This window comes from Amaranthus tricolor, chromosome 5 (genome assembly GCF_026212465.1).
Source record: "Amaranthus tricolor cultivar Red isolate AtriRed21 chromosome 5, ASM2621246v1, whole genome shotgun sequence".
Classification (NCBI taxonomy): Eukaryota; Viridiplantae; Streptophyta; class Magnoliopsida; order Caryophyllales; family Amaranthaceae; genus Amaranthus; species Amaranthus tricolor.
Window position 1 is genome coordinate 19,206,953 of NC_080051.1, and position 8,770 is coordinate 19,215,722.

The following is an 8,770-nucleotide window of genomic DNA, read 5'->3' on the forward strand; positions in this document are numbered from 1 at the left end:
AGTGACTACATATTATTGGCACTCATATTAGTTCTAGATGCAATTTCTCATATAATAAATCTACATGGTAAAAAACAATTGAAGTTAAAGTTAGTTGTAACTGATTTTTATTGATGATAATTATTTTTATTGATTGTAATTTATTTTTTCTGATTAAATTTAATTTTGGGAAAATGGTTAAATTTTCAAAAGTCTAAATTAATTATTACTGAATTAGTTATGCAACTTAGTTATAGTTGCGAATTGTACATATGAGTAAATTCAACAGCCTAAACAAAAAATTTTATTAAAAAATATAATTTTTTTTAAATAATAAAAAAATTATATATATAGATTTGAAAACCCGGATATTTGGATATCTGCTTTTGTTAATATTCCAATCTAGATATTTCAAATTGAATATTTTTTAAAATCTCTATTATTTTATCCCTTTAAATTTGCTCCTCTAAGTTATTAAGAATTTATAAAAACATTTGTATTAATCAGCAAATTTAATGATTATATAATAATGTATACTATGTGGAGTCGTTTGTAGGCTTATAAACCTTCTAATGACACTTGTAAAATTAAAAATAATTAAGACCATATAAAATAGCATGCAGTGCTCATGTCGCCCTCAATATATCGCTAATGACTGTTTACTAGTAATTCGATAATTTCTAATCAATAATCGTGATTTGTAAATTATTATGAAAGATAAATAAATAATAATAAAATAAAAAAATTTTAAAAATTAAATTAATGTAAAAAACTTCTATATCATTAAATCCTACCACACAAGAGTGATTTGTTGATATCACAAATTACCGTTATTTACTAAGATCTTTACGGTAGTAATACTAGCAAAGTAAAAATGTTCTCTAGGTTATAATGTTTTGGTAGTAGAGCATGTCATTATTGACACTAATTAGAAAATTTGGTGGAGTGATTTGGCCTTATTATCAATATATTTGACCTTAAGTCCATAATGATTTGTGTGAACCATATATAATAATTATATTATATACATGAATAAAATGGTGTAGAGTCACTTTCATATCTATAATCTCCAACCTAGCTTGATTCCTTTTAATTAAGTAATAATAACAAAAATAAAACTAAATCCTTAATAACATTGGGGTTTCCTATATGATTTACTTAGATTGTGACATATATATATATATATATATATATATATATATATATATATATATATATATATATATATATATATATATATATATATATATATATATATATATATATATATATATATATATATATATATATATATATATATATATATATATATATATATATGTTACTATTATAATATTCCGTGTAATACACAAAATTTCTAGTATGAAGATAAATATGATATTATTTATATCATTTTATTGAGAAATTTTTTTTAACTGGTTAGTTTTATAGAAAATATTCAAATTATTTAGTTTACAAAAATGATAAATGTATAGTATGTAATAAATTCAAATTAATAATCTATTTAATATAGCTCATTCTAAGCAATAATCATTCATTTTATTTTGTAAATAAATTGTAAGTTATTCAGTTTAATTAATTTTAAAATAGTTAAAAATACAGGTTGTTTAATTTTATTTGTCAAGTAATAAATCAATATCACAATAAAATTCTTCCATCTAATAGGGCTTTATAAGGATGAAATGTAAAATTTTTTTATTAGATTGTATGATATATTAGCTTTGAGTTTTGACATCAAATATTACATTATTTTATGATTTTAAAAATTGTGCTGAGAATGATAAGCCACACTCTCTTAAGATAATAAGCCACCTTTTTTTATACATATATCAGCTATGAGCCTATGACATGGCACTGTCTCTAAATCAACTAACAAAAATATTATTTAGTAAAGCTAACTCTTTATACATTCTTTAGAAATTTAAAAGGATTATGAATATGTTTTAAAAAGTAATGTAATAAGTAAGACGAGAAGATGAAAACAAATCTATGAAAACTTATATACTTCATTGAAATTAGGTACACATGACATAATATAATTGGATATAAATAATAGATATTAGTTAAAAAAAATTCTACGTAAAAAATGTATCTGTAAATATAAAATGTGGCAATAGTATATCTGATTTAGTACTTACATATTTTATACTCTCTCCATTCTTTTTGTTTGTCCACTTTACCTTTTACATGTATTTTTTTAGCAAATTTTAAGCCTTAATATCTCTAAGTACGCATCATAAAAACATTATAAAAATCTTATATTAAAAAACTTTACATCAAGACAAATCTAACAAGATTTCACATGAATATATTTTATCTTTAGTATATATTTCAAAAATCTAATTTAAATTTTTCTCTCGTAAAATGGACAAACTTAAAATGAACAAATAAAAGAAATGAGGGAGTATAATATATGATGGTATTATACTATTATATGACATACATCATATGATGTGATCACACTCTTTAAAAATTAAAATACTTGGAGCTTGCTTTCTTAAATCAATTGAAATTGAATTGTAAATTTACCTAAATTAAATATATTGAACATAACAATGTGTATTAATTCTTTATATGATTAAATAGACAATTTGATAGAACTTATTCAAGTATATTTACCCATTCCAAAATGAAAATTAGTTGTATTACAAGTAAAACATTACATCATATAATTAAAGAAATTAAGTATCGTTAAATTGAATATAGAAAAATAAGACATTTTATATTTATACCGCGATTAATATACCGTATACGGAGCATAACCTAAACAGTTAAAAATATATTTTCTAAAACTAAAAGATACCGCAAAATTTTGTTTGCTTTTGATAGTTGTAATAATGTTTCCTAATTGTTTAGAGATCTAGTGCCTTGACATTATTATATTATGTACTTGGACCTACTCACATTATACTCCATAACATGCACATGTATGTTATAGATCCAATTATATGTACGTATATTTACGTTTGCGTCCCACTTTGTGGCCTATTGCATGTGAAAGTTCCTTGAAATCCAGGTTTCCTTAAGCCTTTTCAATTAATACATTTTGTTACGCATCCGTATTCATAGAGTCCCATGATAGGGTGTTAAAAATATCATATTTGAATCATTCAATTTGAAATTTGGATTAAATTATCTAGTTTAAAAACCCGTTTAGATCGAAATGTTTTGTATTCAAAGTTAATAAAATAAGCATGTCAGTAGAATTAGATATCTAATTTTCTAGAAGTAATATTTTATTTTAAATATATATATATGTGTGTGTGTGTATATATACACACACACACACACACACACACACACATATATATATATATATATATATATATATATATATATTGTTATGATTGGTTTGACTTGAGTGCACATTTGGTATGTGCATTCATGGTGACTCTTGGGATGAAATCCCATAAGTATGTCATGAATGGGTGTATTAAGATAAGTCTTGATGATTGTGGTTTATGATGATGATTAAAGTATGGATTAATGAGGTAATGAAGTATGAGTTAATCATGGGAGTTATGAGACCTAAATGAAGAAGTTCAAAGGTTTAAGATGCTCTACTATGCAAGTCGAGCAATACTGTCAGAAGCCCTCTGAAGTGTCGCTCGACCGAGCGAGCTTCAGAATGGGTCGAGCGAGCAGACAGAATGCAACCAGAAACTTCCTGTAGTCCGCTCGACCGAGCAAGCCTCTACTTTGGTCGAGCGATGTCTCTGATGCTCCTAAGATGTTGTTTTTGACTCTTCAAGTTCTTAGGAATGTTTCATTATCATTTATTCATAGCTTTAATATACTTAATGTTACTTAGTGTAATCTCTCTTATAAATAGAGAGCTCTCATTGTAATGATCCACATCCACAAAATACACCCCAAGCCAAACACTAGCCTATATCTCTTCTCTATTGTAATTCTCCATATTTGAGAGTTCTTTGAACTCCTTTTGATAATATAAGAGATGCTACACACCGGAGGACGTAGCCTTAGTTGGGTGAACCTCGTTAAATCTTTGTGTTGTTTTATTGCTTTACTTTCTCCTACAAACATTGATATCATTGATAGCGTAATTTATTTGTCACTAAACATCATACATTCGATCTTGGCAATATTGAAGTTTGAAACACATTGTCCGAACTCTAATACATCATCGTTTTCATATATAATTAAAAAGTTTTGTTTGGGTTATTCAATTTTACTAATATGTACAATTTTCAACTATAACTAAGTTGCATAAGTAAATTAATGTTAATTAATTTAGACTTTTTAAAAATCCAACCATATTCTCAAAATGATTTGTGTTCAAGTTAATACATATAAGCATGATTAAAGAAAGAAAGCGAAGTAAGCTTAAATATTTATGTCTATAAAAAAGTAATTTTTTAGAAAATAAGCCAAAAGAAATATAAAAATTTTAAAATTAGATATCCGATATACGATCCGGATTAAATCGGATATTCAATTTTTCATACTGCAACTGAATCATGATTTTAAGTATCCAAAAACCGAATATCCGAATTTCTGTATCTGAATCGATCTGGTATTCAGATTTAAAACAACTTTATTCATAGGTGCATAGTAAGATTTGAGGGAGCAAAAAATTTATACCAACTTATTTAAATGACTATTTGAGAAACTTAGGGTTCGAATAATCGGAGATAGAGTTAGGGATTTTAAGTGTTTGAGAAAATTAAAAAAAAATTATATTAACATCATCAAAAAAATGACTCGAGTTTGAGATATTCGAGCATTTTTTTATGTTGACAGAATGACAGGTGACAGCTAGCTAAGACTCACTACTACAACTCGTTACTTGTGTCACAGTTGCAATCGTAGTATAAGTAAGAATTTCCCATGACTATGATGTTCAGCCACGAGAATTTAAGTTAGAAACTAACGTGCACAAGTGATCGTGGCTAGATTGCTGCCACGGGAAAATTATGATTGTGGCATAAACTTTTTTTTTTTTTTTTTTTTTGCGACGGTAGATCCCATGGCTAATTATATTCTTTTGTCACAAGCATAACCACTAGATTCATTTACATAATTAGACTCGTAAATAGGGAAATTCAATTAGTAGTATGGATTTAATGTTAACAATCAGTAACATTCCTCCCAGGGAAATTCAATTAGTAGTATGGATTTAATGTTAACAATCAATAGCATTTCTTCCATATAAATGCCTTGGGTAGGATTTAAACCCAAGACTTTCAGGTTGGTACACCAATATTCTAACCACTAGGCTATCTGTTATTTAGTGATAATCTAAGTAATGTTAATATACTTACAACATAACAGTCTTACCACTTAGTGTATTATTATTATTATTATTATTATTATTATTATTATTATTATTATTAAATGTAGTACGTCGTAATTAATTGTCTTAGTGTGGTATAAGTATGTTAGTAGTAATAGTGTATCATTAGTAAGTTGTATTAGTATATAATTAGTCATTAATGTAGAATTAATATATTATTACTGGTATTATTGTATTATTAGTTGCATCAATATATTATTACTCGTATTAGTGTATTATTAGCATATTATTAGTTGTATTAATTAGTATATTACTATATTATTATTCGTATTATATATTATTAGTTGCATTTGTAAATTATTACTTGTATTAGTGTATTATTAGTCGTATTAGTGTACTGTTAGTATAATATCAGTTGTATTAGTGTATAATTAATCGGGTTAATGTAGTAATAGTACATAATTAGTCGTATTGGTATTGAAATTATACATCTCAATTATAATTATAAACCAATAATAGTGTAAGATACTAATCTAAGTTTTTAAATTTCTTCAAATTGTAATTATTCGTAGTGTAATATTACTCGTACTAGTGCATTATTAGTATATTATTAGTTATATTAGTATATTATTAGTCGCGTTGGTGCATTATTATCATTCTTAGTCGTATTAGTGTATCATTAGTGTATTATTACTCGTATTGGTGCATTATTAGTCGTATTAATTATTGTATTATCAGTCGTATTAAGCTATTAGTGTAGTATTGGTATGGAATTAGTTTTATTAGTGTATTATTATTAGTCGTATTATTATTAGTCGTATTAGTTTAGTACTAGTGTATAATAATTATTATTATTATTATTATTATTATTATTATTATTGTTGTTGTTGTTGTTGTTGTTGTTGTTGTTGTTGTTGTTGTTGTTGTTGTTTTTGTTTTTATTATTATTATTATTAGTCCCATTATGTATTATTAATGGTATTAGTGTATCATTAGTATATTATTATTATTATTATTATTATTGTTGTTGTTGTTGTTGTTGTTGTTGTTTTTGTTTTTATTATTATTATTATTAGTCGCATTATGTATTATTAATGGTATTAGTGTATCATTAGTATATTATTATTATTATTATTATTATTATTATTATTATTATTATTGTTGTTGTTGTTGTTGTTGTTGTTTTTGTTGTTGTTGTTATTGTTCATATGTGGTTTTTCTCTAGATAATGTTAAAAAGACTCAACTTTTTTGTAGTGTAGCACGGTTAGAGAAAGAAAAGAATACTTTTCATGTGTTTTTGAATTGTAGAGATGATAAAATCTAATTTTCACTAAATTAAAAATTGAAATAGTCTTGAAATAGGTTAGAAACAACCTTACTCTCTTTTGTTGAAAATACTTATCTTACCTTAAGGTCTAGTTTGAGTATTTGGTAAGTGAAAAAAGCTTCTAAAAATTTTATTTTAAATGTTTTTATTTAAAATATATTGAATCGAATCATTCTTTAAAGAATTTTTTTTTATATTAAATTAAAAAACAAGGGACAATAATTACTTATTTTCTAATAAATGTAGAACTAATTAAGTTGGATGACGATTTTGAATTTAAATCATTGACAATTTTTTTTTATTTTCTCTTAAAATATACTATTTCCTTGGCAAGATCAAAACAAGCGATAAATTTCAAATTTAGGTGTCATAATTTATAACACAATTCCACAATAGCTATTTACCCGTGACCTATAAGTCTTTATTTGCCACGATAAATATTTACCTGTGACATAATTGGTGGCACAAATTTTTTTGTCACGATAAATATTTACTTGTGACATAATTTTTGGTACAAGTTTTTGTTTGCCACAAAACAATTTCCCGTGGCATGATTTGTGACGCAAGTGCTTATTTGCCACAATATTAATATACCCGTGGCACAAGTGTTTATTTGCCACGATATATAGTTACCCGTGGCATAATTTGTGGCACAAGTGCATCTTTGCCACAATATATATTTACCCGTGGCAAAAATTTTAGGTATGATTGTGATATTGTCTTGAAACCTATTTTTCCCGTGGCAAGATCAAAACTTACCACATATTTAGAATTCTCGTGGTATAATTAGATGATGTTTTAGATCGTGTTGTTTTTTGAATTTATTTTGTGTGTAAAGTTATATCGTTGACATCTAAATGTTTGAGTTAAAATAAATCAACTGAGTTCAGTTTCACCGAGTTATTCAATTCGGGTAAATACAGATATGCTTAAAATAGACTCAATTTTTTACTTATCTGATTTTGAATATTCAATTTCAATTTGAATCCGACTTTAAAAATAAATGTAAAATGATATAAAAACCAATATTGACACAACATTAATATATATTAATTTAACACGAAATTATGGACCCAAAATAAATCCGATGGACGATTGAGAATGAACACATTTAGATAAATATAATTAATATGATATGAAATGTTGGCTATATATCTTAATGTTGAAGATGAGAAGAAGGTGACACCATAGTTTCCACTTTATTAATTGTGTTGCACTTCAAAAGAAAGCTTAAAAGTATGGTTTCGAAGAGTGAATTGAAAGGTTGGCTAAAGAAAATTGCAGCCCCGCTTATGTATTATAATGACCACATAATAATGAGCATGTTCTTTAAACTATGTAAAAGTAAAACAAAATTATTACTTGTTCCACCATATATATATATATATATATATATATATATATATATATATATATATATATATATATATATATATATATATATATATATATATATATATATATATATATATATATATATATATATATGTATATATATATATATATATATATATATATATATATATATATATATATATATATATATATATACATATATATATATACATATATATATATATATACATATATATATATATATATATATATATATATATATATATATATATATATATATATATATACATATATATATATACATATATATATATATATATATATATATATATATATATATATATATATATATATATATATATATATATATATATATATATATATATATATATATATATATATATATATATATATATATATATATATATGTTTTGGTTGGGTATACCCAATACATTATCACATAATATGTGTATTGTGTTTGTGATATGATGACAAATTGATAGTTTGAGGTATACAATATTATTGAATCAATTTATTTTCTACACACGAAATTTAAGTTGAATAATAATAATATTTTAAATTGATCTATTAGTGATTATAACAGAGGGGAGAATTTAAAGTTATAGCCATTTTGAATTTACAATAATTTAAAAGTTCATCTCTCTTAATTTGGAAGGAATTTACAATAATTTATTTCAAAATTAAAATTGTCAAATATCCACATTTTTAATTATAAACCTAATTTTGTCTTTGCCACTAACTCAAAGGGACAGAATATTATACTTTGGCAGCAAAAAATATGTCTATCATCAAATTGTTTTAATATAATTTTATTGATTATAAAATTTT